The sequence below is a fragment of the Pelodiscus sinensis genome, chromosome 4, assembly GCF_049634645.1.
Source record: "Pelodiscus sinensis isolate JC-2024 chromosome 4, ASM4963464v1, whole genome shotgun sequence".
In the NCBI taxonomy this organism is placed as follows: Eukaryota; Metazoa; Chordata; order Testudines; family Trionychidae; genus Pelodiscus; species Pelodiscus sinensis.
In genome coordinates, this window is record NC_134714.1 from 128678210 (window position 1) to 128704520 (window position 26311).

Below are 26311 nucleotides of genomic sequence, written 5' to 3' on the forward strand. Positions count from 1 at the left end.
ATTCAGTTTCTTAATTGCCACCAGCAAAAGCCAAACAAGAGCTGATCACACAATCTAGGCTCACACAATCTAGGCTCACATAATTAAAACAAAAACAATAGACTCAAGGTTGAATTTTAAATCCTCAGTTCTCCCCAGATCCAAACACCTTCCCACCCATCTTTTTGTACCATTGTTTTCCCTCCTTTTCAGGTGATACTTACAAAGATGAAAATATATTTACACATAAATAGCACAGGCGATATATAAAAATGAAGTTATTTATTCTCATTTGCAAACAGGCAGAGGAGATGAGTGGGAGAAAGAAACACAAACGATAAAAAGAGACTGGACTGTGTATTGCAGATCATATCAACACATTTATCATCATGCCAAGCCTGTTTTAACCTCCTTCCTTGCAACTGATTTTTGTAATATATTTTTATTTTCTTTCCTCCCCCACCCCCAAAAGTTATTTTCTGCCCTCCTCCTTTTGTTGGTTTTGCTCCCTTTTTCTTTTCTTTTTTCTATTCCCTACAATAAAGTTTCCTATTGGATAATGCCGGGTCCCTTATTGATGCCTGCTTCCCATTGGAGCTTCGTAGACGCTGACATCACTTAGGGAAAGAGGGGTTGGGCGTTGGGCTTGGAAAGCTCAGTTTGTTACCATCACCCCCGTCAGCTTGTCTTTGGCTGGGTCGGGTGCAACTTCCATTTTAGGTGTTGGATCTGAAAGAGGAGGCGAGGGGGGAAAAGCCAGGAAGGATCCCAGAAGAGAAAGAGGTGGAGAAAAAATCACTACATTTATTGGTTTTCTTTTTTTAAAACACATTTTGGCCGGGTTTTGCTTCTTGCGTTTCCTTTAGAGATTTGTTGGAGAAGTCCACCATAGAGTTTTGTGTGTTTGCAAAGCGACCCCCCCTCCCCAAAAAAAAGCTCTCGCCCAAGGGGAATTTTTGTTGGAGACTGGCATATTGTCACCCTGAGAGATTAGAAGGGAAGTTATAAGGCAGAGGAACAGCCGCACTGACAACTTTTAAAATTTATTTTGCTTTTATTTCTTCCCCCCCTGGTACTCAAAAAAAAAAAAAAAAAAAAAAAAACCTCACAAGGTGGAGAAACAAACTCCTGGATTTCGCCAGCGCAGCCCCTGAGAAGGGAGAAAGCCAGGGTAAGAATCATGTTGGTTTTTTTTGTTGCTTTAAAAAAAAAATCTCATCTCTTGTTTTAACGCCTGTTGTTCACTTTGGATTTTTGCTCCTTTTGTACTGCAAGCTAACAACTCTGCCTGGGTTGAATTGCTGGGGAGCTGTTGTTTTTTGTGGTGTCTTCTGAGCAGGCTGGGGGAGGAATGTGATCCAGTTTGCGAAGTGGGCTCTTGGTTTTATTTGCACCCTTTAATATGTTTTCTTTAAAACTTTGGGAAAACTGAGCTGCAGTAGGAAGGTTGTGGAGTTGATCAAGTGTTTTTTATTAAGTGGTGTTCTTGTTGGGAGTGTTGCGGTCCATTCTTTCCATGTCTAAAATCCACACTTTCTGCTTGGGTGGATCCCATTTTTTCCCCCAGGTGCAGTTGGGTGCGGGCCTTTCTCCTCTTAGCCTTCTAAAGAGAATCCATGTTGAGTTATAACCTCTTAATCTTTAGGTGGAGTTAAAAAAGGCTTGAGCGGGGGGAGAGGGGGAAAGGATATTTTTCACGGGTTCTAAATTATAATCAACAACTTGAAATGGGTGTGGAATGACTGCCACACTTAGCAGAGGCTAAGACTTGCAATCAAAACCTGGTCAGCACTCTCCACCTAAGCCGTGGCTTATTTTAACACGTAATGGGGAAGAAGGCAAACTTTAAGAGAGGCTTTAAGCAAACTTATTTTGAAGCAGTTACTTTAGGAACTCAGTCTAACAGATTGTATTTTTTTTTAAATAATTGTTTCTCTGTAACTTTCCTTGAGCTCTTGCGTTCAGTCTCTTGGAAGTGTGTGGAGGTTTGAGGCTTTTAGATACTGCTAAAAATGTACTTCTGTAGCCAGCTCATTGGGAACTAGGACATGCAGCTAGTTTCTAGTCCTGAGTTGTCATCTGTAGAATTAATGCCTCCATTCAAATACAAAAAGCCTGGAATTAGTGTAGTATTTAATTGCAACAAACTGGGGCAGAGAAACAGTCTGTGCTGCTGTTTACAATTATTATAGGAAGTCTGCACTGTCTACTAAATATGTTAAAAACATACTTTCTCTTCTCTTTCTCTCACTTTGCTGTGAAGACCTTCTGATGTCTTATGTTAGACTTAAGATTATTGTGGCCAGAGATCTGGGGAAACTTTTGTGGTGAGAGAAACAGTAAGCAGTCTAGTTTCTGGAAATGTACAGATCCATATTCTATATCTAAGTACCTGTATGGTGTTCCCTCCCCCCCCAGCCTCCACCTGAGGTTTGGTCTTGGATGCAGTAGAGAAAGAAAAGAGGGTGTTCTATTTTGAATGGTTAGAGGATGGTTTGGAAAGGGTCTGTGGGTTTCAGTGATGGCTGGTGTTCTATTTAGTACCCCACATATTATTCTTCCCCCCACTCCTTCCATATCTGGATATAAAGGGTTTGTGAAAGAGGGTAGCTGGTTTGAACCATTTGTATGATTGGCTTTAGTAGCCTTTCACAGCCAGGGAGCCCAGAGGAAGTGCTCTGACAGCTGGGGAAAGAACACAAAAACACTTCTACAAGTAGATTAGGAATGACTTGTCTCTGGGTGGCCTTGAGTGGTGCTATTACTGTGAAAGAAGTACTTCCCACACCCAAAGCTAATTGCAAAACCCTTTTCCTATGATCAGTCTTGTGCTGCTGATACACGTACTGAGGTCTAAGTCCTGAAGTCTAAGTCCTGAAGTATACCTTTGAAGTATCTGGGCTTTGAGTGAACCGTGTAACCTTGACCCCTCAGCCTCTTTCCACACCCCAACAAAACAAGTGACCTTTCTGTGCCAATCTTCTAGTTGGCACATGGAGCAGGATAGAGAATGTCTCTCTCTTTAGACAGGTATTTAATATTGGAGTAAGGGGTGGCCGGTGTTGCAACTAGTATCCTGCTCTCTTTTCCTGCATCATAATTTCATTTGTGTTTAGAGTAAGGGAAGTTGCTTATATATGTTTTGGAAGCAGAGAGTATTTTGGGCGTGCAGGCCTTTCCTTGGGAGGAGGGATAATTCTGGCCCCAGGGTTATGTGCTGTAAATCTTTTCAGTGATGCTTTTCTAAGATTTTCTCCTGTGGAGTGTGCGTGTGCGCGCGCACAGACTAGATCTACCTTGGGCAGATGAAATCTTAAAACTGTTATCTAATTTTCCTCCTCCTTTGTTCTTGCAGGGAAGGAACTGTGACTCTAGGGAGGGTCAAAACTGCTGGGTGGAGTCCATCAATACCCCTGCCCCCAGCCCAGGCCCCCCTCTCCCTCCCCCAAAGAGTCCTGGTAATGTAGCAGCCTTTTCTTTAAGAAACGAATCCCCTTTTCTCTCTGGCTCAGTAAGTGACATTGAAATGTCTCCAGTTAAGGAAAATCCCCCAGCAGTCTGCTCTCAGGGGTGCTGGGTGCAGCAGGATATTTTTTTTCCTGTGTTCATTGGCAGCACTCTTTGTCAGTTAGCAATGCATCTATTCACTCCCCTCTCTGCCCCCATATTATTTATCTTACAAAGCCCTCCCTTACAGAATTGGGGCTAATGCCATAAGTGGGGTTTTTTGGGGTGGGGTGGGTCTCAAGGCATTCTATCTCAAGTGCTTATATGGCCCTCATTAATCATAGTATCCAGACACTTCATAATCTTAAATGTGTCTTTCCCTTCCAATCCCTCAGTGTGGTAAGGCTGTTATCCCTATTTTACACACACAGAGAGAGAGAGAGAGAGAACAGGGACTTGAACTCTGGTCTTCAGAATCCCAGGCTTGTGTCCTACCCACAGGACCATCTTTCTGCACCAGGAAGGAGTCTTTGGGTTTCCCAAAGATTTAGTACTCATGTTTGATCATGTCTGAATATCTCAAATTCCATGGGTGCCTTAATAGCAGGACAGAAGCTTTTCATGCTTGTTTAGTCCCTTTGTCTCTTGGTTTGCTTGTAGTTTTTCCTGTTGATAGGATGAAGTGTCACTGAGCACCTTAGTGAGTCCAGTTGGCAGGGAGGCTCTCAGATCCTTTCTGTGCTTCTCATTCATCAGTTGGAGCAGGACAGCATGTGGCTACAATAATACTTAGCCCTCTCTGGTGTGTTCTGCTTGAGGCACTTGAAGCATCTGAGACACTAAACTTTCTCTGTGCCCCCCTCAGTGGCAAGGAAACACTGTCTTAAATTTATTGATGGAGAAACTTGAAGCACAGTGATGTCGCCAAGATCCCGTGGTGAGATGGTGGCAGAACTGGGAACAGGTCCCAGGGCCCTAAATTCCAATCCCTGCTAATGGAACATTGATGTTCCTGTGGTATTGTAGCGTCCTTCAGCACCCCAAAGAAGCTGTATGTTGTGACTTGACTATTTATAGGGAAGCACGGGATTAGAACTGATGCAGAGTTGTTTTTTCATGTTCTCTTTCCAGTTCAGATTGGGCACAAAGATGAATGTGTGGTTCATTCTGTGTTCATTTCACACGCACACGCACACACCGGTTTCCCAAGGCACACTGTTCTGTACATAGCCAAATCACACAAACTCAGAGGTGCAAGACTGGAACAGAGCAAAAGGTGATGAAAGGCAGGTCTGAGGTGCATTGAAAGTGCTCTGGTGGGGGAGATAGGAGCTGAATTGGAAGAACAGTGGAGAAGCCTGCATGCCCTGCATTCAGAGCTGATTCTAAGGAGATCGTCTCGCCTTCTGTTTACTACCACACATACTGTTTGCTCACATGCTTAAAAACTGTTTTGAAGCTTATCCTCTCGATCTCTGACTGTTCTTTCCTTGTATAATGCATTCTTGCTATAATGTTCCAAGGAGCCTTTCTGGAAGGGTAGGAAAATGAAAACAGCTGGCTTGGTGTGTGCTGGACAGCTTTGCTGGATTCATGTGGGTTTGCTGTATGTCTAGAAGCCTCCCTTCTGGCTGTGATGCTAGTCTTGGATGCTCTTGGTAAAGTAGTTGTGGAGCTCAGGTGGATAGGATTAGAGGCCAGGGTGCTCTCAGGAGTTCAGTTTTATTTCTGGGTCTGTACAGGGAAATTCAGGCATTACATGTACTAGGGTAGCTCCCTATTTTGAGGGAATTGTGAGCCTAGCACAAGATCCTTGGACAACATGTGGTGCTTGCTGGCTTCAGTGAGCTTTTATCCTAGAAGAAAATGAAATCCTTGGCCTTATAATTTCTTTAACACCCTCTATTGCTAACAGTGATAGGCAGAATCAGCCACTAGTGTGGGTTTATATATGCACAGGTGTGTTAGCTAATTGGATGTTAAAGCTCAAACCCGTTGGCTAAAACATTGCATCCATTGATTGTCCAGTGAAATCACTATTTGCCTTTAAAAGGGCTTGGCTGTCCTCAGCTATGGCTTGGAGGGCAAGAATGTCTTGTTTAAGCATAATGCTGTTGAAAAAGTCTGGATCTATAACTCCATATAACCAAAGTATCCTGGATCCATATGGCAGGCATAGGCCTGACAGCAGTGAAAGCCTTCTGCCCTTTGTGCTTTCTTCCTGGGACTAGAGAGATAATCCCCTTAGAGGGTGAAGGGGGACTTTCTTGGTCTAGCTAGTCCTTGGTGATGATCAGTTTGTATGGACATCTCTCACTAAGAAATGGGCTAACTCCCACCTGTTTTCACATAGGCCACCAGCGGCATCTACTTTCAGCCACTACCAACCTCTAGCTAGGGAGAGCCCTGGTTCCTAACTGATTTTTTTTTTTTTTTTTTTTTTGGCCTCTCCCCTCCCCCTATTTGTAATGCAAATAGTGGTTTAGTTAAGAAGGCTGACATGTTTTAAATTTTGCTAAGGAGACTTGTCCTGAATAGAATAGCTGATCTTGTTAATCAAAGCAATAAGTGTTTTTGTGCCTTGGGTAGGGACAAGGCCTGAGGTTAGATGTGGTTATTGACACCACATAGTCATGAAATCTGGGGCAACAGCATTCTGTTCCTTTTACGGAAGTGGAAACACAGATGAATTTCCGCATTGGTGATATCACTTCCTATTTTGTGGTCTGTGTCAAACCACACACTGAAGAGGGAGGGAATTGAAGGGATGGTTGTAGAGGAGGAGAACAGTAGCTTGAGCTGCTTAATTACTGGGCATTGTGTCAGGACAGTGGGAGAGACACTTAGGATCTCAGTGGGGTGCCATCTGTGCCCATGTCCACATTCCTTGCTCACCAGCAAGGGCGTGTTTGTACCCTGATGCTTACAATAGAAGTTTCAGTTGTGAACCATGGAAGCAGAATTTGACCTTCATCATGGACCTCTTTGGCCTGGTCCCAAACTAAAACTTAGGCTGACCTAGCTATGTAACTTAGGGTGCACGTGAAAAATTCACTCCTCCTGACCAACAGTAGCTAAGCTGACCTGAGCCCCAAGTTAGACACATTGTCAGAAGATCAGCCTCTTGAGATGTTGGATTTACTGAGGCGATGGAAGAGGCCCTCCTGTTGCTGTAGCAAGTGGCTGTGCTACAGTGACGCTGTTGTAAGCGCTTCTAGGTAGACATACCTTTAATTTGTATGTTTGTCTGAGCAAAAATGCTGGGGTTTTCCCAGTTCTTCATGTTGTCTCAGTAGTGCAGACAGATCTGGCTCCAATAGTGGCCACTGTTAAAAAAACCCACTATTAACCTTATCCTTCACCATGCTAGCTGGTGTAGATAGGTCCTGTATTGGTGACGTTAGGTGGTGAAGAAACTATTGCTGCTTGTGTAGCAAAGACTGGAGTGGTGATGTAGCACCACCTTGAAGATGGTGAGGTGGACGTATCTGTGGAGGGAGAGAATAGCTTCTCCTCCAGCAGCTTATCGCAATCTGGCAAGGCTTGGGAGCTGGAACGGTATCTGGGGTTTCTCTGAGAAGGTAGCACACTAGCAAACCCAACAGCTTTTGTCAGAGCTTCGGTGACACCATCTTAGCCATTTTAAAAGAGGGGCAATGTTAATGTTTCAGGATAGGTGAAAAACAGTTTCTGGCTTCATGCTTAACTGTATTCAGAAGACTTAATTTGGAAGTCTGCATGTGAGATGGGGAATGCTGGAGTGTCAGTCCATTGGCTAAACATGTTTGGACAAGACATGTTATCTCCATCTCTTCTTTCCCAGCCCTGGCTTTTCTATCCCTAATAGAAGCAACACCCATCCTGGCAAATTGTGCTCAAAGTTCACTGGCCTCCTCCCACCAGCAAGTCCTGTCTATAGGAATCTAGAAGCTGAATGAGATGCTGATAGAAGTTTGCTGGCCTACATCTTTCCCTAACATCATACTCTTTGAGTAGGCAGCTATTTCATAAAGGTGGGGGTTTGGGAGAAGTGGCCTGTATACCACTTCTCTGCCCATTTCCTTCCCTTTTAGATGTCTCTTCTGCTTCTCATGGTTGTTAAAACTGCAGAAGGGTTTATGTGAAGAGATACTGCATGCTTCAGGAGCTGGTTTGTGTTCCTGCCTATCCCCCAAGTAAAGGAGCTGTGAATGGCCCTGGAATACATGAACAACATGGAGGCTGAATTCCTATCCTGAACAGAAGCAATAAAGCACTTCTAACCCCAGAAGTTTGGGGGAAGGGGATTCACCACCTATTTCCATCTCTCACAGTCTTCCCTTGCATAGATTAGAGATATTCAAAGATTCATATGGCAAAACAAATCTCGGTGCTCCTTGGGGAGATTATTCTCATATTGGAACCCTTAATTGGGGAACCTCTGAATCCTGTCCTCTCTTCCACCCCTAATCCCTTTCTCTTAGCCGAGGGCTCCCTGTCTAAAGGAAAAATGGGTTCTCAGCCAGAATGATGGTGAGTGAATAACTTCTGCAGGTGGGTGAATCACATCAGCCTAAGAAAATACATAACCACAAAGGCCTCTTTCCTTCACTAGGGCAGTCTTTCACTGATTTCGTTTGCATGTTTCTGGCATGCCCCTGCCCTGTAGGAGGAGTGCATTCCTCAGAGCATGTTGCTGCATGCAGAGCTGCTGCTGCTACCTAGTTGTGTGATATCAGGTGGAGTGGGTAGGTTGGGTTTTGGGTGGTTTTTTTTGGTCTAGGTTGAGAGGAGGGAGAAGCAAGTGACATTTTCCTTTTATGAATTCAAATCCCCAGTCGGGGGAGGAGGGGGGGCCACACCCTGGAGGAATCCTCTCTGATATGGAAATGTTCTTGGACCCAAAGCCCCACCTCCTTTGAATGCTCCCTCTTGTCCCTTTCGATTACCAGCGTCCTTACTAGATGTGGTCTTTGGGAGATTACATCAGAGCGTGACAAACAGGAAACCTTCTCTTCCCTCCCCTGAAGCCGCACCCTATTCCATTCTCCAGCAGCTGCCTTGACTGGAAGGCCACTCCGCTAGTCCACAAATACCTGCTCAGTGGCCAGTCTGAGAAGGACTCACTTCTGTGTAAAACTGATGTATCTACAGGCCAGGTTGGGAGAGGAGGGAGACCATTGTGCTCTTGCTCTGCAGATTGACTCTGTTGGGAAGGAGCATGAGGCGTTCACTTTTAGTACCATCCCAGGTTACAACTTATGAGTGCTTCAGCATTATTTCCTACAATCCCTGGTGAGCAAATTCTCCTTCCCCTCCTCCAAGGGGCGCTTGTGAGATTGAGGAGGTGTCCCTAAAATTGGGGTCTGTTACCTGTGATGGATTGAGATGAGGGGCTGCACACCTGAAAGCTTCTTCGGTCTTCAATAAAGCAAGAGGCTTAAGGAGACCAGTAGTGGGTGGAAGTAGGGGACATGTTCACCACTTAAGGTAACTCCAGTGACACACATCTGGCCCTAAAACTAGGGATGTTAAATATTGGTTAATTGAATAGTTGATTAACCTCATGAATTCTTGTTGGTTAGTCGACTGTTCTATAGTTCCCACCCAGCCCCTGTCTGGTGGGGGAGGGGTCTGAGCGCCCAGACACGGCTTGCGCCGGAACTGAGCCAGGCTGCCTGCTCTCCTGGCTCCTAATACACTTTAAATGCAGAGCCTCAGTGGGGGTAGGTCCCGCACCCTGTGCAAGCTGGGACTGAGCCAGGTTGCTGGCCAGCCTGCTAATAAAAGTACTGGCAAGGGTGGAGGGATGCATGTTGTCTGTACGTTATAGCATTAACCTATAAGCTTTTGCTTATTGGTTAATCGACTATAGTGTTACATTCCTAACTAAAACCACATGTGGGCATGGTGCTGGAGAGAATGCACTGCTCTGGCAGGGCAAGATGGGTGTTTAGCATCCTCTTTGGAGAGGGGACATTCTCCACGGGGGAGAGGGCCTGGGCTGGCTGCCTTGTTCTGAGGGGACAGAGTTGGGTAAGTTCATCTGTTCACTAAAGCTTTTTTATTGGCATGTGATGTAGTGAGTGAATTGACCCTCATTCCTTCTCCCATTGGTTCTAGCGAGTCGCCTCTGCACTTCTGGGGAGGCAGGGAGCAGCACTTGGCAGGGCGTTTGTTTAGAACCTTGCGGGAAAGGCAAAGTACAATGTCCCTTCCCGTCTGACCAGGAAATACTGGTTTCCTTCCCTCCTGCTGCCACAGAGGGCAGGGAAAGCTGTGGGGGTGGGGAATAGATTGGGGGCAGCAGAGGGGATATACAGCTGTGACGCTAGAGCAACAGCCCCTGGACGATAGTCCTCTAGCTTTGCTCTGTGCCCTGCGGCAGGTAGAAGTAGGGCAATGCTGTTGGAGGGACAGGAAGCTCTCTGTACCCCATTGGCAAGGTACTTCTTGTTCTCTAGCATCCATAATGATGCCATTCTGTCCTTATCTGAATAGGATGGACAGGTGCCATATAGGTCTCCTTCCCTCTGCCCTCCCCTGTTTTATGATTCACTTCAAAGCAGAAATGTGGCATCCCATTATTCAAGTCCACCTCCTTGCTCTCAGTCAGTTACATAGACTTGTGAGCTCTGGTCTCAAATATTGTGCTGGCTGATGTATTCACAGACAGTCCTATATTTATTTATTTATTTTTGGTCTTCTATATGGATGATGATGGAGTGCGTAGAAAGGGTTGTGTATCTCAGAACACCACCTTGGGGTCCTGCTATCTAGTAGTACATCCACTGGGTAAGGAGCTGTGTGCACCCCCTACAGCTCTACTCCCTCTGGGAAAGGTGGTTACTGCTTTAAACGGTGAAGTGAATCTTTCCCCTTAGCGGTGAGTCAGTCTCTGGCTCTCGTATCCTGCTTCTCTGCTTTCCTTACCCACACATTTTTCATCAGGGTTTCTAAATCTGTCTGTGTGCGCGCGCGCACACACACACACACACACACACACACAGTTGGAACAAGGGGCATCAGATGAGGTCATGCTGAATTGAGCTAGGTTTCTTGTACTGTCTCTTTCTGATACATTGTGTGACTGACTGGAGCTGTGAGTCAGCTTCTGAGCTTATCTGATGGAGGATAGGTGGGGCAGACTTGACGACTCACAGAGCACCCTTACTTAGAGATGTATAGAGATGTATAGAGATGTAAAATCCCATTTAAATGGCTTGTTTAACTGATTTTAAAGGGTGTGGGTGCATGGGGGCCCCCCCTCACGCGCGCGCACACACACACACACCCCTCCAGCTGGGCTGGAATGACACCTTCACCCCCCCCCCCCCCCCGCACCACAGGGCAGGGGCTGCTCCAGTCTGGCCAAAGCAGCCCCGCCCTGTAGTGCCCTGCACCCGTGGGGCTGGAACAGTTCCCTGCTTGTGGTAGGTGCTCTAGCCCCACTAGTCAACCTTCACTGGTAATCCTCATTCATTAAGGGTGAGCCGTACCCAGTTAAAACTTCACATCCCTAGTATAAAGCACGCCAGCATGGTTTGTGTGGAAGGCAATTGCCACCTCACTGTGCAGATTTCCTCTTCCTGGAAATTCTATATTGAACTGATTTCAGTTACTCCCTGTGCACCACTCCCACATGGAACATGACTTCAGCCTCTGTGAGCCACCTGCCTGTTTGTTCAGAGTGGTGAAACAGGAGTGCCATGAATTAACTGGTAAGGCTTCATTTGCAGGAGATGTGGGATGGGCTCAGAGGAGGTGGTGTATGTCTGGGTGAGGGAATGAACAGAAATCAATCTTGAAGTCTTATTTTTCCAGCTGTTCAGTAGTGGAAGAAGTCCCTCAGTGACTGAAGCTTGTAAATGGAATATAAAACTGCAGGGCATTCTGAAGGGAGCAGTCATTCTTCCATCAGTGGGATGGTAGCAGAAACAGGTGCTCCAAATGCCATTCTTCTTTGAGTCTGGGATCTTCAGTAGTTCAAAAATCCCTGTTCTGGGTGTCAGATATTGACATTAGAGGTGGACAGGAGATAGATATGGGAGCTTTTCTTTGCAGGAGATTGCCAGTGCACCTCAAGCTGCAGCAGCTATCCCTCCTCTCCCGGCCCCACCAAATCACTTCAGGTTCATCCTATTTCCCTGTGTGCCTCATGCTTTCTCTTATCTCCTCTTCCCCCCAAATACCTGATGCAGAGTAGCCTCCAGACTTCCTGCATTGTCCCCATGGTTCAACATGAGGCTTCAGTAATGACAGAGCTATAGTGCAGGTGGGGTGTTGGTGCAATGGGGACATCTTGGTATATGCTGTTTGGCTGCTCCTGGATGAGAGGTGCTGTTCCTCAACTGCAGATATCCATGAAACTAGATTGCCCTTGTTAACTGGCTTCCCCAGTGTGATCATCTGCTGGTATTGCAGTGTCTGTTGTAGGGTACAGACGTGAGTCCTCTGCAGAATAGTCTGATCTAAATCCCTTCTTTGCTGCTGTGGCTCTGCTAGCCCTCCCCAACTGCTGCACTTTTTCCTCTCCTTGTGAGAAGGCCACACTCCTGGCTGGCTGGCACAGTGTTGTGTTGTCTGCACAGCTCATTCGTCTCTCCACAGGGGACTTTGCTCCTTTTGTAGCTGATAGGAGAGGCCTTATCTCTGGGAACTTACAGGGCCTCTGTTTGCTTTAAAGCGGTGCTGGACTGACTTTTCCATTGAGTGTCTTATGAGGGGGGAATAGGGAACAAAGGCAAGGGAATCCCAACCGGCAGATGATGCTATCTCTAGCCCTGGGGAAGCTGGTGGTGGCTGCCCAGCTGCTCCTAGGGCAGGGGGAGCTCCACAAGATGTGGAGCACCCTCTGTCGGTGGAGAGCTTGGACCTGTCACGGACAGGGGCTGCTGCCGTGAAGCAGACTGTTCATTGTGGGCAGAGGCTGCTGCATGGAAAACACCCCTGCTCACCCCTCCACACTGCTGCCTCTGAGAAGCATCACTGCAGAGACGGTGCTGTGGGGGGAACTGGCTTTTAAGCTGGCTCCCTCCAGCAACTGGCTCCTGCTCCCTTCTCCTGTCCCACTGCCTTTAATACAGAGGCAGCAAGGGGTGGGGGGGCTGGAAATGTGAGTAGTTGACTAGATTAACCGATAAGCCTAGGCTTATCTGTTAATTGTATAGTGGACTACTCATCTACATCCCTATAAAGAAGTGGCTGGGATGAGGGGTCTGACAAGAGGAAGGATGTAGGAGCAGGTTGGGGGGGTATGCGTGCAGGATCTGGGTGTGATGGAGGGCTTGGGAGGATGCAAGGGATCAGGGCATATTGCCTGGTGGGTGTAAGTGGCTCTGCACAGCTGGGCATGCTGTAGGGAAGTGCTCCCTGAAGACACTGCCCCCTACCTCTCCCATTGGCTGTGATTTCCAGCCAATGAGAGCAATGGGGGGGGTGGGTAATGTGCCTGCCTGGTGTACATCTTTCCCCTAGGCAGGCATGGCTCCTTTTTCTTGCAGCAGCTAGTGCTCCATGTGGCTGAAGCACTAGCACCAGACTGCCCTGCTGCTGGGGGGTAGGACATGGGCTAAGCCCTGAGCGTTGGGGGCTGGATCAGGGCAAGCCAGAGGTCAGGTTCCCCACCCATGCTGTAGAGAAGGAAATGAGTTTTTATTTCAAGGCTCTAGGAGGAAAAGGTGAAGGGTAGGGTTCCGACCCACAGCTGTGGTGGGAGGAGGAGGACTTGATGTATAGGATCTAGGGTTTTAACTAGCTTCTCTTCAATGCTGTCTTGTAAGGAGGTTCCAGTAGGCACAGAGGCAGAAGCTGTTGTGCTGAACTTTAAATCTGTAGTCTTTTCCCTGCCCCCTACCCAGAGTCCCAGCTTCATCACCTGCTGTGCCTGTTGTGAAATGGACTCTTCAGGCTGGCTTTAGGGGTGTGGGTGGGGGGCAGTGCGGTGGGAAGAGGGAGGCTATTTTCCCTGACACAGAGATCTGTACTGGGCAGAGTGGGAGTTCTGGCTGGGGATTGGCAGACAGGCAACTCTGGAATGCTCTGGCCCACTTCCCAGAATCCAGCACTTTGTATTTGTTTGTTTCTGAGCCTGAGGTCTGGTGCTACTGTGACAGGAAGTGGGAAAGCTGGGAGGGAGAAGGAGGGGGGAGATGTCTGCGTGTGTGCCTGTGAAATCCCTTTGTCCCCAGAGAGCAGCTCAGCCTCAGCTGCAAATTCCCACAGAGAAGAGAGCTTCCTTTGTGCTGCTGAAGTGTTTCCAACATGTGAAACTCCTGCACTGGGGTGGGGGCTGTGAAGTGTGAAGCTTAGCGTGGGTGCCCATACCTGGTTATGTGGATCCTACTGTGCTTGGAAGGGAGGCTGGTGTGCATGGAGGGGGGCAGGCAGGCAGTTCTGGGGTATGAATCCAGCTCTTGCTGGGTCGTGGACCCTGGCATTAGTGTCCTGGTACGTGCCTCATGTTGGAAGGTATAGTCCACTGTGGCATTTGTAAGTAGAGGGGGAGCTGACTGGCTGCATCTTGAATGCAATGGACTCCACTTCTCCTAGCAGCAGGGAATGGCTGTGCTGTGGGGAGGGGGAGCTGAGGCTAATTCCTGTGGCTGTATTATTTAGAACAGTGGTGGGGCAACCTGTAGCCCATTGGGGTTCTATGTGTGGCCCACGAGAAATTTTGTTTACCACTGCCCATGCACAGGGCTTCCAGATTCTTCTGGTTTTTTGTCCCTGTAGGTGTTTTTCTTCCTGCTGTTAAAGTGGCACGCACTTAAACCAAGGGCACGTGAAGTGAATTGCATGCTGATTGCACACAACATTGACTCTGAGCTGTGGGCTCTCTGCATCCCACAAACTAGGCACACAAGTGCATTTAGCAAAACTATGCTGTCTCCAGAGACTGTCTTGGTTGTGCCAGTCTGGGCCGCATCTCAGTGAGCCGCAACTCTGATCTAGCATGCAGTGGTTTGGCTCCTCATGGAGCTGCTTTTGGTATGGTACTGCCCCTTCCTCTCAAAGTGGGGCACTCTGCTCTCTGATGCCCTGAGTCCTTAGGAAGTGAGTACAGGGAGAAACCAGTCCAGGTAACATGAAACCTGTTACAGGCTGCATTTTTTTTTAAAGCCTAGTACAAACTCTTAACATGGGTCCCCCTCCCACACACCTACCACAATTTGCAACCTGGGCTAGTGTATCATTTCTTCCTCCCCCTCCCATGGAGGCTGCCCCACCATGGTCAGTGGTCCCCCTCTCTTTCTCTGCTGCCTACCCACTCTCAAATCTGAACACAGAGAGGAGGATCTGGTCACAGAGGAGTGAGGAAGTACCTGTACAAGGATAATTCACCTCTGTCTAGACAAATGGAACGAATAACTTCTTTTATTCTGCTTTTCTCCCAATCTGTATGGAACCCCAGCTGTGTAAGGAATGGGGGCTTCTCAAGCACTTGTGTAGCTTAGCTGAGCCTACAGCCTTTCTCTAAGAAGGGCAACCCTTGAACATGCACACATACAAATCTGCCTTTCACTGCCCAAGAGGACAGCTGCCCTGGAGCCAGATTGCTGACATACCAGTGGAACAATCTTTTCACTTTGTTCTACTGCCGACTGCACTGCTTTTTCCCCTTGTGCCAGCTCCGCTTGACTTACAGGAGGAGGAAGAGAGAACCAAGAGAGGCGGCATATGATATAACCCAAGTTACAGCCTGGGGAGGCCACTGCTCGTATTGGCCGCCTGTTGCGATGGCTGCTGGTGTTTCTCAGCAAGGTGACTGAATTGCCTTGGCATGGGGGCTCAGGAGAGGTCTGTAGAAGTTTTGGGTGGATTGAATGTGGAGGCTGAACTCTGTGGATACCCCAATAGCATGTGGGGGAATCCCCACTATTACTCAGTAAGCCTCTTGTCTGGGTAAAAGGATTTCCTCCTTTGCAACTGAAATGGATGTAGGAACCTGTGGTAAACTGGTTCAAACTTTTCCATTCCACATCCCCATAACTACCCTTCTATGATCTTACTTCCAATTCCTTGGCTGACTGCTCATGACAAGGAAACTTGTCCTCTAGACCTGACTACTGTAAAGAGTAAAGTCCCATTCTTGAGACTGTTCTTTCTTGTGGGAGGAGAGTTCCATCTATTTCCTCTCCTCTCTTTTTTTCCTTCAGGCACCCAACCCCATCTAGTGTGTATATGCCCTGCCCTCTCTTATCTCTTCTTCCTTATCAACCTCTCTTAGTTGCTGAACCTCCCCATATAAGGCTAAATGAGCTGTTGGGTGGGTGTCAGCAGGGATGCAGGTAATGCTCATAGGAGGCCTTCCTAATTTAGGTATGTAATCCTCATTTCTGGAGTGGTGGGAGGTGGCAGGGAGTGGGGGAAAGGGAGGCATTCTGATATCAGTGTGACTAGTTAGACCAGTCCTGTGTGTGTCACACTCTAGGGAGCAGTTTTCTTTCAGTCCTAGGCCCATGCTTCTCTCAGCATGAGACACACCCTGAATCTAGCCAGAGCCTCATTGCTGAAGTGTGCCTCATTACAAGGAGGCTGGGCTCGCGCATACTGGATGAGTATATGGTGTCTAAAGTGCCTGCATGTAGAAGATCCAGCCCTCCAAGGAGGGAAGCAGCTGACTCTGGAGGCATAAGGGAGTGCAAAGTCCATGTTGTGCTTTAGAACTATGCTTGTGGCTTTTCATGTCAGGTTTCCTAGGAAAGTACCTTTTACTTTTCTAGGGAGGGGGAGGAAAGAGGGGTCGAGGCCACAACAGTGGGAGGTAGAATGGAATGAAACAGAAAGCAAAGATGAGTTTCGGAAGCACCAAAGTTCATCTGGAGAACCTGAAAGCTGTCAGAGCAGCGGATAGTGCAAACAAGGCTAACTGTGGTGATGGCATCTGTCCACTGAGAACTGACCTGGAAGTCCCAGCTCTCTTCATTCAGACAACCATGGTGCAATGTGGCATGTCTGTCAGCACGAAACTACTTATTTCTCTCTCCCTTCAGGCTATTTCAGAATCTTCTTTAGTAGGGGAAAAGCTAAAGGCCAGGTAGTGTTCTGAGGTGTGTACTCCTTCATGGGCACTTTGCCACTGAGTGCTGAGTCACTTCTAGATTTAACAGTCAGAGTCGCAGCCAAAAATGTTCCTGATCTAGCAACTTGGCCAACTCCAGATTTGACAGTGTTTTGATGAATCAAAGCTTTTGACTTGGTGCTGCTGCTTGCTGTCTATTCTACCTTTTTTGCTGCTAGTTAGGTCCTCCTCCTCCTATGAAATTGACACACTTTTTTGTTTAACCTGCAATTTTGTCCAACTCTTTTTTGATGACAGTCTGAGTTGTCAGCCATTTTGTTGTATCACTTAAAAAAAAAAATCTTGGCCAGATCATTGGGAACCAGAATTGAGACTCTCTAGATCTTTCCGGAGTGTTTGGGGCACAACAGATGTCATGTGCTCCCGTGTACTGAGTGTGGAAATAAGAGGTTAACTTTCCCCCTCTACTATTACTGTCTAGATTAGAACCAGTTCAGGACTCCTGAGCTCTTACGCTCTCACTGTGTGACTTGCACAAGCCAATTTGCCTCTCCCCAGGCCACTGGAAAACTAATACTAGGGCTAATGCGTTGATCATAGCGGGCAGGAGTGCCCCGAGGCCGGCTGTGGCAGCTGGCGCCCCCCAGGTGGAAGGGGCGATCGGTGCCCCCGCCTGCATGGCCGTTAATGGCCATGACTTAATCATCGGGCACCCCGTGATGTCATCATCGGTGCCCTAGGGGGCTGCCGAGTCTGCCTAGGCTCACGGGCTGCCCCTGATAAGGGGTTAAAGATAGCTAATTCTTACCTGTAAAAATATTTTCAGGAGCTTTGTTCAGGGGGTGTGTGGGTTTTTAAAAAGCAAAACAAACTAGCCAATTCATACTGAAGGTTAGGAGCTTTGCTGAATTAGCAGAGGTGAACTAGTGCAGAGTAATGCACCATCACCACATACTTCTCTACTATCCTACCATTATAATGATTTATGCTTAATTTTTACAAATTTCACCATGGCATGTGATTTGCATCTTGATAACATGATGCCTCTGCTCTTAAAGGACAAGTTTGGATGTGAGGACTGTTTCTTGTTGAGAGGATGGAATGACAAGTGACCTTGTGCCAATGTGTGGGGTGTTTTTTTTAAGTTAGTTCTTGACCGCCCATTATCTCCTCCAGTGGTCTGAGACGTGTTTATTTGGAAAGAGCTCTTGGAGTAGGTCAGCCCCATATTGATGTCAGGGCTGTCTCTCACCTAACCCACCTGGCTTTAGGTGGTGGTGTATAACATGAAGGTATCCTGGACTATGAAGTTCAGGGCCATGGGCATGCGTTCTGTTCATTCTTATGGTGTTGAAGGCTGCTGATAGAATAAGCACTTCTGACTTGTCTGTGGATCTTTGAAGGGGAGTTTCTCCTTCCTTTGGTGAAACCTCTAGAGTTGTGACATGAAGTTCTGTAGGGGTGTCTAGTTTCACCATCCAGTGACCAGGAGGGTAAACACATCTTGGCTGAGTATCTGTCTCTTTGAGTTGGGGGTGGTGCTGTCTTTGTGCTCTCCCAGAAATGAAGTGGGCCTTTTTCCAGGCAAAACTTAAGTGATGTTCATGGGAGATTGGTGAGATGATCTCACACTGCTGTGCATGACCAATATCTTGCCACTGTGGTTCTTGGTCACTGGATTTAATGGCTACAGGTAGCAGTTGTGCAGTAGTTCTCACCTTTCAGCTTTCAGGTCCACTTTAGACTATTTTCCTCTGGTTCAGATCTTGTCCCAGTGGTCCTGCTTTTGGGGCTTCATGGCTTGAGGGGGTGGACTCTACCCTCAGGGACCCTAAAAGCATCATTTCAACACAGTGCACAGCCCAACTTGAGTTAAATAGGCAGGGGCACAGCCAGATTTTCAAACCAAGGCATTTGAAAAACTCTGCTCCAAAATATTCAGTGTGTTAGCTTCCCAGTAGGTATTGAGCAGAGAAAGGGATTATGTATGGAGTAGGGCAGGTGGGAGAAGAGAGGGTGTCTTGATATTAGCCTTGTAAGCTGGTTGCCCCTTACCTTACAAGCGTTGCATTTATAAATCTGGAGTGTCTAGCTGATCTGCAAAATAATTTGTGGAGATGTATCTTGGGGGGGGGGGTGTGTGTGTGTGTGTGTGTGTGTGTGTGTGTGGTGTGTTTTTTAATCCTGCCACTTGGAATGTGAGCGACTAGTCAACATGCTAGTCGACTAGTCCCTTTCCCCCCTCCCCCCGCCCGCTGCCTCTAATAAAAAATAAAAAACGAGAGAGACACAGTAGGGGTGAGGAGAGGAAGAGGCACTTCAAAGAGTCAGCGCCTGTGGAGCCTAGGGTCAGCTGGGGACTCCCCCTCTGGTCCCATACTCCCTGTAGTGCTTTTGCCTCTGAAGTGTAGCAACAGCCCCAAGGCGGAGGGGCCTTTATCGACTAATTGACCAGTCAATGCAAATTGCATCGATTATTCCATTAGTCAATCGAAATTTTACATCCCTACCTGCCACCCACCACTTAAAGTATATAGGCACATTTAGCATAAACTTGATAGCAACAGGGGAATCCCTAGTGGATTTCAGGGGGAGTCTGTCACTTTCCCTATTTGGGGTAAAGACTCTGCATTAAAGTAGAGGTTTTAAACTTTTTTTTTTTTTCCTGAGGCTGGCTTGTTTCCAGGTAAATGTTTTTTATGTGGGTTGTTTTGGGTAGAAGTCTCTCAGCCAGTCTTGGGGGATAGGGATGTCAACATGTAGTCAACTATACAATTAACTGATGAGCTGGTGCTGGGGAGCTTAGGCTTGGCAGTGCTGCCTGCCCCTCCACTCTGCTGCTGCTGCTGCTGCCTCTATCAGAGGCGGCAGGGGAGGCTGCCACAAAGCCTCTGTCGGCAGCGGGCCCAAGCTCCCTGCAGAGAGAGGCTGGCCCCTGTCAGCGGCCCCTGTCTGCAGGGGTCTGAGCTCCCTATGGACAGGAGGTGGAGTATCCTCTGTCCACAGGGAGCTCAGACCCCTCTCAGACAGGGACTGCTGCCACACTGTTGCTGTCTCTGTATCAGAGGCAGCAGTATGGAGAGGCAGGCAGCCAGTCTTCACAGGAAGCTGGTTTTTAAACTGGCTTCCCTCATGGGCCAGCTCCCACCTGGCACCTTGCACTGCTGCCTCTGATATAGAGGCAGAAGCATGGGGTAGCAGGGGTCTCCTTGGGAGTGGGACCGGAGTGCACTGGCTGCTGGGCTTGTCCCTGGGGTTTATCGAATAGTTGAGTAAACAATAAGAATTTATGTGGTTACTCAACTATTCAGTTACCCAATATCTAAAGTTCCTTTAGGGGATGACAAGGCTTTGGAAGAAGAAAGCATCCTAAAGATTCTCAGATGCTAGATGTGCCTTGTTTTCCCTTTCCCCTTCTCTCTCTTCTCCTCCCCCCCCCCCCCCCCAATTTATTTCCACAGCTCTATCCCTTTGACCCAGAGTGCTTTGTTTCCTAGCTTTTGCATGCTTTGTGAGTCACATCTTTATGGAGAAGCACAGCTGTTGGTGGTTCATAGATCAAAACTTGGTCTGATGCAGCTGAGGCTTGATTTTTGCTGACTTTTTTTGGAGCTTGGGACCAGGGCCTCATACTGTCATCAGAAACTGACTAGTGGAGAGAGGACTGCATGAGCTGTTGCTGCATTGTGTGAATTAACAGTAATGAAGTACTATTCAGATACCACCAATGTGCCACTTCAGTGTAGGGATGTAAAATCCCATTTAATTAGTTGACCAGTTAGACTTAATGTTTACCCAGTTAACTGATTAAACTGGGGGTGGGGGAGCACTCCAGTATGGCTGTTACTGGCCCCATGTGGGGCAGCAGCTCCCAGCCCACATGGGGATGGAAGTAGGGCTTTTGGCTCAAGTGGGCTGGGAGCTGGCAGCTCTGCACGGGTTGGAGCAGCCTTCCTGGGTGGGCTGCAGGCATGACGCTCCTCCCGGAATATTGGTTAACTGTTACAGGTGATGTTTACTGGGTTACGGGTGATGCTTCCTGAATAACCCATTAACTTCCCTAATTGGGGGTGTGTGTGTCTTGAGTAGAGCATTTTTGATGTTGAACAGTGGGGGCAGCTGAAGGAGCTGTTTCAGACTGGCAATGCAGTCTGAGAGCTGAATACTGAATAAGGTAGGACATTGCTGTGCTTGGGATTAGGGTGTTCTGTATGTAATCTATTCTAGAACAAGTACTGCTTAGTACTACTAAAAACCTAGCTCTTGGATGCCTATACGGAATGAGTCCTTGAAAGATGCTGCATTCTGTAATAGCTAGGGCTTTAGTATGGGACTTGGAAAAGAACTCAGGTTTTCTCAGCTCTTCCACTGACCTGCTGGGAAGCCTTGTGCATGTTGCTTTGCCTGCTTCACCTCCTGCCCTTTGCTTTGCGTTGTTAGATAGCTCCTGCCCTAGAGAGTTTATACAACTCAGTTTATATGCAGCACGTAGCACAACAGGGATCCGAGATGCTACTGTGGGAAAGGGGCAATAACCATGAATGCTGGTCTGCAAAGGTTCCTTGTTACACATGTTCACCTGGAGGAAGATTGTACCTTGTTTGTCGGAGTACATGTGCCAGCTTGGGGTGGTTTACAGCCATTACTCATCAATACTTGACAAGCCTGATCTGGTGGACTACGTGTTTGATGCACTCTGGTCCTCAAGGCTGAACAAGTGAACCAGACTGGCATGTGGGTGTCTGCCTGGTCTGGAGTGCCTCTTACACTGATGCACTCCACCCTGGGAGAGGGGAAGAAAAGGCATAATTAAGTGCCCTCTGGCTGATGGGGGGTCGAGGGGGGGGCACTGATCTCTCTACAGTGCTGGTTCTCCCCCTGAGGAAAGGGGGGGGATCATGGATTTCAGGGTGTCAGTCCTATCCGTTTCCCTGACTGTAAGGACAGTTCTGACCCTTTCCTGTTGTGTGGGTTACTGTGTGGAAAACACTGGGATTGTAGTTTTAGCTAGAAGAGGGCCTGGATGAATCTTCAGGGAAGCCCAACATGACTGACTATAATGCAAGAATAAAGACACAGTAAGGAACTGAATTCTCTCCCCTTGTTTGTCTCGTGGGCTGTAACATGGAGGAGACAGGAAGGAAACTGCCTCATAGGAATGTAGCAGTAATATCTTGTACATCACACTCCTAACCATTCTGTTTGTTGCATTAAGTTAGGGAACTAAATAACAGGCTAAGAGCATCTGTTAAAACAAATTTCCAAAAGGGCATGGGCTGGCTAAGTGTGCCTTGGGACAGGCGACCCCAACCAGCTGGGTTGCAGTATCTTTTAGGAATACAGCCCTCTCTGCCATAGTATTTTGAACACCTCAGTGTCTTTAATATTTATCCTTGCAACACTTATGTGAGGCAGCATGGAGCTATTAGCTGCTCAGTGCCTCAATTCTCGCCTCTAAAATGAGGATAAATGATTCACCCAAGGTCTCTATCAGAAATCTGTGGCAGAGTAGGAGATTTGAGTGTAGGGCTCAAGTTCTAGGTTCATTCCCTGACTACTGGACTGTCCTTCCTCCTTTGGTTTGAAAATTACCTATTCCACATGGCTAAGCGAGCAGGTGATCCCAAGGGGACGGTGGGAAGCTGTTACCACATGTGCTGTGAAGACGAGTAGTCCTGTCTCACCTTAGACAAATTATATAGAATCATGAGCTTCCATGGGCAAGTGGGTTTTACCCATGAAAGCTCATGATTCTGTGTGTGTGTTAGTCTGTAAGGTGTCACAGGAGCCACAGGACTACTTGTCTTTAAAGTTACAGACCCTGAGGGATAGTTATGTTACTTTTTGTGCTATGAAGAGACAGGAGTAGCAGTTTTAAGACTGACTGGGAATTGGGTGGCAGACCCTTAAATAAATTCCTTCTTAAGGATGTTAAATTGCAAGTAATTGACTAATCGAATAATTGATGCATTTTGTACTGACTAGTCGATGGGGTGCCTCCACCTTTGAAGTGTAGCAACAGCCTTAAAAGGTGAAAGCACTGGGCAGGAGTCCTCAGCTGATCCTGGGCTCGAAGCAGCGCTGCTGCTTTGAAATGCCACGTGCAGCTTGGGGACCAGTTGACCTCGGGCTGCATGCCATTAAGCCTGGGGTCTAGCCCTAGGCTCCATGAGGTGTTGCTGCTATGAAGTACCCTTTCCTCCCCCCCCACCCCCACCCGCTGCCTTTCTGATAGAGGCAGTGTGGAGGGAGAGGGGGAGAACAACTATTCGACTAGCCTGTCAACAGTCTGATAAACATTTGCTTATCAGATAGTTGACTAGTTGTTCGCATCCCTATTCCCTCTGGGGAGGGGGTGACTTCCCCCCCTCCCTCCAAGGATGGAGTACAGGTCAGAATTCTGCTCTGGAAACTAACATTGGAGAAGCAGAACAAACAGACCAAAAGTTCTAGCAATGGGTTTGAGAAGTGCCTCTGAGACCCCAGGGGTGTGATGATGCTCAGCCCTCAGGGAACTAGCTCCTTCACTGTTTCGCTGGCTAACACTTGAGTGCAGTCCTTGGTTCTCAATCAGTGGGTCTCAAACATCTTTAGTGGTGACCCTTTCACGCAGCAAGTCTCAGCATAATGCCCCTTAAATATAAAAATAATTTTTAATAACACCATTTTAAATGCTGGCGGCAAAGAGACTTGGTGAAGTCTCACAGCTCATGACTCCCACACAATAACCTTGCAACCCTGTGAGCAGTCACAGCCCCAAGATTGAGAACCCCTGTGTTAGTGAAGGGGGAAAGGTTTCTGTCTGCTGGCAGGTCAGCTCTGCCCTGTCTGCAAGTTTTGGCTTGCAGTCTCTAACCATAGGTTTGTGTTCTTAAATGTTAGGTCATGCGGGTACATTGTTCTTCCTCACCCCCACCTCTGTACTTAGTATATGCTGGAGCCCATGGGCTAGTAAGGCAGCCTTAGGCCCAGTCCTCACCCTTACTTAGTGGCAGTGGAAAAAGTCACCCACAGCAACCATTTGGGACTGGCAGCCTGCAGTCATTGCTCTCTGACCAGACTAGGGCTTCCTTCCCACCCCAAAACTATGACCCAGTTTACACGTGGGCATATGCTCTGATCTCCCTTCCTCACACTCTGGCTGAAGCTCAGTAGGCTTGGTATCTACCTGTAAAATTTGTCAGCTTGCTGCATTGCAGCCCAACTGGAATAGCATGAGTGCTGGAAGATAAAGCAAGCTGACTTGTGTACTGGGAGAGGAAGCTAGTGCTGGTGGGGATGGGTGTGTGCATGCAGATCATGGTCTCTTCTGCTCATGCTTAGGATGTGCCCAGCAGTAGAACTGGATTTTTTTTATTGGTGAAAGAAGATTACAGGGCGGAGGCCACCAGATGTTAAAATGCAATTCAGACAGTCTCCAGAGCAAATTAAAAAAAAATCTCTTGCTGGGCTCAAAGTCCTCTCTGTGCTGTAGTACTTGATAAGAACTGAAGCCAAGATGGCTATTGTGCCTCTTAGCAGGTCTTATTCCTTCTTCTAAAAGGGGCAGGTCTGGTTTAGTTTTACTGCGTCACAAATGAAATGATTGGAAAGTCTGTGCTTTTAGCGATCCATGCACTGGAGTAACTGGGTTTGATGTATGTTGTGGTTGAGGGGCATGGGTGGAGTCCAGGGTTGGACATCAGCAGGAGAGGGTAGGGCATGCACTGGGTGGGGGGAGGTGGAATGCAAAACAGACACTCTGGGCCTGGATTGTGAAGAACAGACATACATTCTCCAAGCACTGGTGTCTTGCTGGGGAGCGTGGGAAAGTGAGCCAAGGCAGCTGGCGCAGAAGCTGGACTAGTCCTCACATGTCTGCCCTCCCTGTCACGGCTGTGTATGTTGCTAAAATACTTTAGCAGATGTGCTGGGACATAGCAGCTCTGAGGGCGGCCCACCTCTTGACTCCAATGCAGGTTTCTCAGGTGGGTGGGTGCTGAAGGGGCTAGTAAGGAACTACCTTGGCTGGGTGAACCCATGGGAGTGCATCCAGACACAATTAGGAGGTAGCAGGACCTTTGGAATTGAGTGGGCAACACTGGGGCAAGTCTGTTCAGAGCCATTTTTCAGTGAGGTAAGATCCTGTGTTAGATGCTGCACAAGGTGTGTACAGCTGACCCCAAGGTGCCCCCACTGGTGAGAGGCAGTCTCTCCTCCCATGACAATCTCCATCCCTTTCTGCAAGGGATGGCAATGTTGTTTGAAGGTCACATTAAGCAATTCCATGTCACCCATAATGCCCTATTACCCCTGTTCATTTTCGACATGCCCTCTGTTGCCTCCCTCCTTCCCATGTTATATTCACTCTGTTTTATCCCCTGACTGTCTCTACAGCTCTCTTCCCTCCTGTTTCCTCATTGGTGGTGGCTGGGCTGCTTCTCCCATGATTTTTTGCATCTAGACCTGGCTGTGCTGTGCCTTAGCCAATCGAATCCCATCTTCCTTCCTTACAGGTGTGTATGGAAAACTGTTCATTTTAATATTGAATTAAAACCTTTTGATTCCCTCCTTTTTCACTATATATAATTCTCTGCCAACACAGAAGGTGGGTCAGAAGGCAGTGTGACACCCTCACTTCTAGGGTTTAGGGCCACAGACCCTCCTCACAACTAGTCTTAATGTCCTAGGTCTCAGTGGATTGAGTCATATTGTCTAAAGCAGAGGTAGGGAACCAATTTTGGGTCTGGGGCCATTTACCCACAGAAAAATCAGTCGGTGGGGAGGGCCGCACACAAGTGAAAAGTTTAAAAACAAATAACTCGCTCACTGATGAGGCCCCCGACTGAGAAGGAGGGAGACACTGCACATTCCTCTTGCACACCAGAGCCTAGGAGGGCCCAGACTTGTAGATTTTTGTGTGCTCCAGCCCCAAGAGGAGGAGGCTCCCCATTGCTAGGGAGGAAACCCTGAGCCTTGGGGGTTTGATCCAGGCAAGCTGGGGGTTGCGTCTGGCCCCTGAGTCTTAGGTGAGTCTAAAGTAACAGGGAAGCTGAGTGGGGTTTGTGGGAGTGACTCCCGGGTGTGAGTTAACAGGTATGGTGTTCCCACTGGGTCCCTGCCCCATGAAGGGAATGTCTAACAGGGTTGTGAAATCCTGGGCTGAATTAGCATGGAATGGGTTGGGTCTCACAGGTCAAATGGGTAATTCTCTAAACAGCAGCACTCTGCCTCCATCAGGGAATGGTATGGCAGGAAGCATCTCCCCTTACCAAAGCAGGTACCCGCGAAGGTTCTGGTTGGAACACCTCCCTACAGGGCCTCTGCTCACCGGGAGCAGTTGTGGCTGAGGAAGGATCCGATCATTTATTTCCCTTCCAGCCAGACGGCTGAGTGATCATCACCCACTTGTGACTGTCACATTTGCCCTTTGGAGATGACCTTGTTTCCCAAGGTTGCGAGGGGCCTGATTAGGAGGTATCCCTCAAATCAATGAAATGGGAATGTGTTTAAGTGGAGCTGGTTCAGGAGACTTCTTTCCCAAGCTTCTGTCCTGATCAGGGTTCCTCCCTATCCACCGGGGATCCCTTCAGTGGAGATAAGACTCTCTCTGTCTGGACTGCACCAGCGGCAGGGGTCAGAGCTGCCTTGCTTGTACAGGTCCTGTTGAGGCCTTTGTCAGAGGAGGAGGATTGGGAAGCCTCATTTCTAGACTTGAGGGCAGGAGCTGCTGAGCATACATCTGAGCTTCCTGTTGTAGGGGTGACACTTCCTTCCTGCATGGCAGGATAGTTGTCCTGGGGCAGTTGTTACTATTGTCCCTTAGAGGGAAGGTGGCAGAGTTGACAATTGCTCTTTCGTTGAGTGCTGAGAGAACCTGGCCTGCGAGTTGATAATTCATCT

At 47.9% G+C, this 26311-nt stretch overlaps 1 protein-coding gene across 7 annotated transcripts in view; it reads left to right on the forward strand.

Moving 5' to 3' along the window:
- Positions 1–616: 616 nt before the first annotated feature.
- Positions 617–26311, forward strand: part of CTNND1 (catenin delta 1) — a 49695-nt gene continuing 24000 nt past the window's right edge. For 5 of the 7 annotated variants that reach the window (XM_025182183.2, XM_014571027.3, XM_014571032.3 and 2 more), the window contains exons 1-3: positions 617–762; positions 1092–1150; positions 24806–24924. The gene's annotated coding sequence lies outside the window, so the exon portion shown is untranslated. The remainder of the gene's footprint in view (positions 763–1091; positions 1151–24805; positions 24925–26311) is intronic. The other 2 variants (XM_075928927.1, XM_025182197.2) reach the window with 1 other exon arrangement.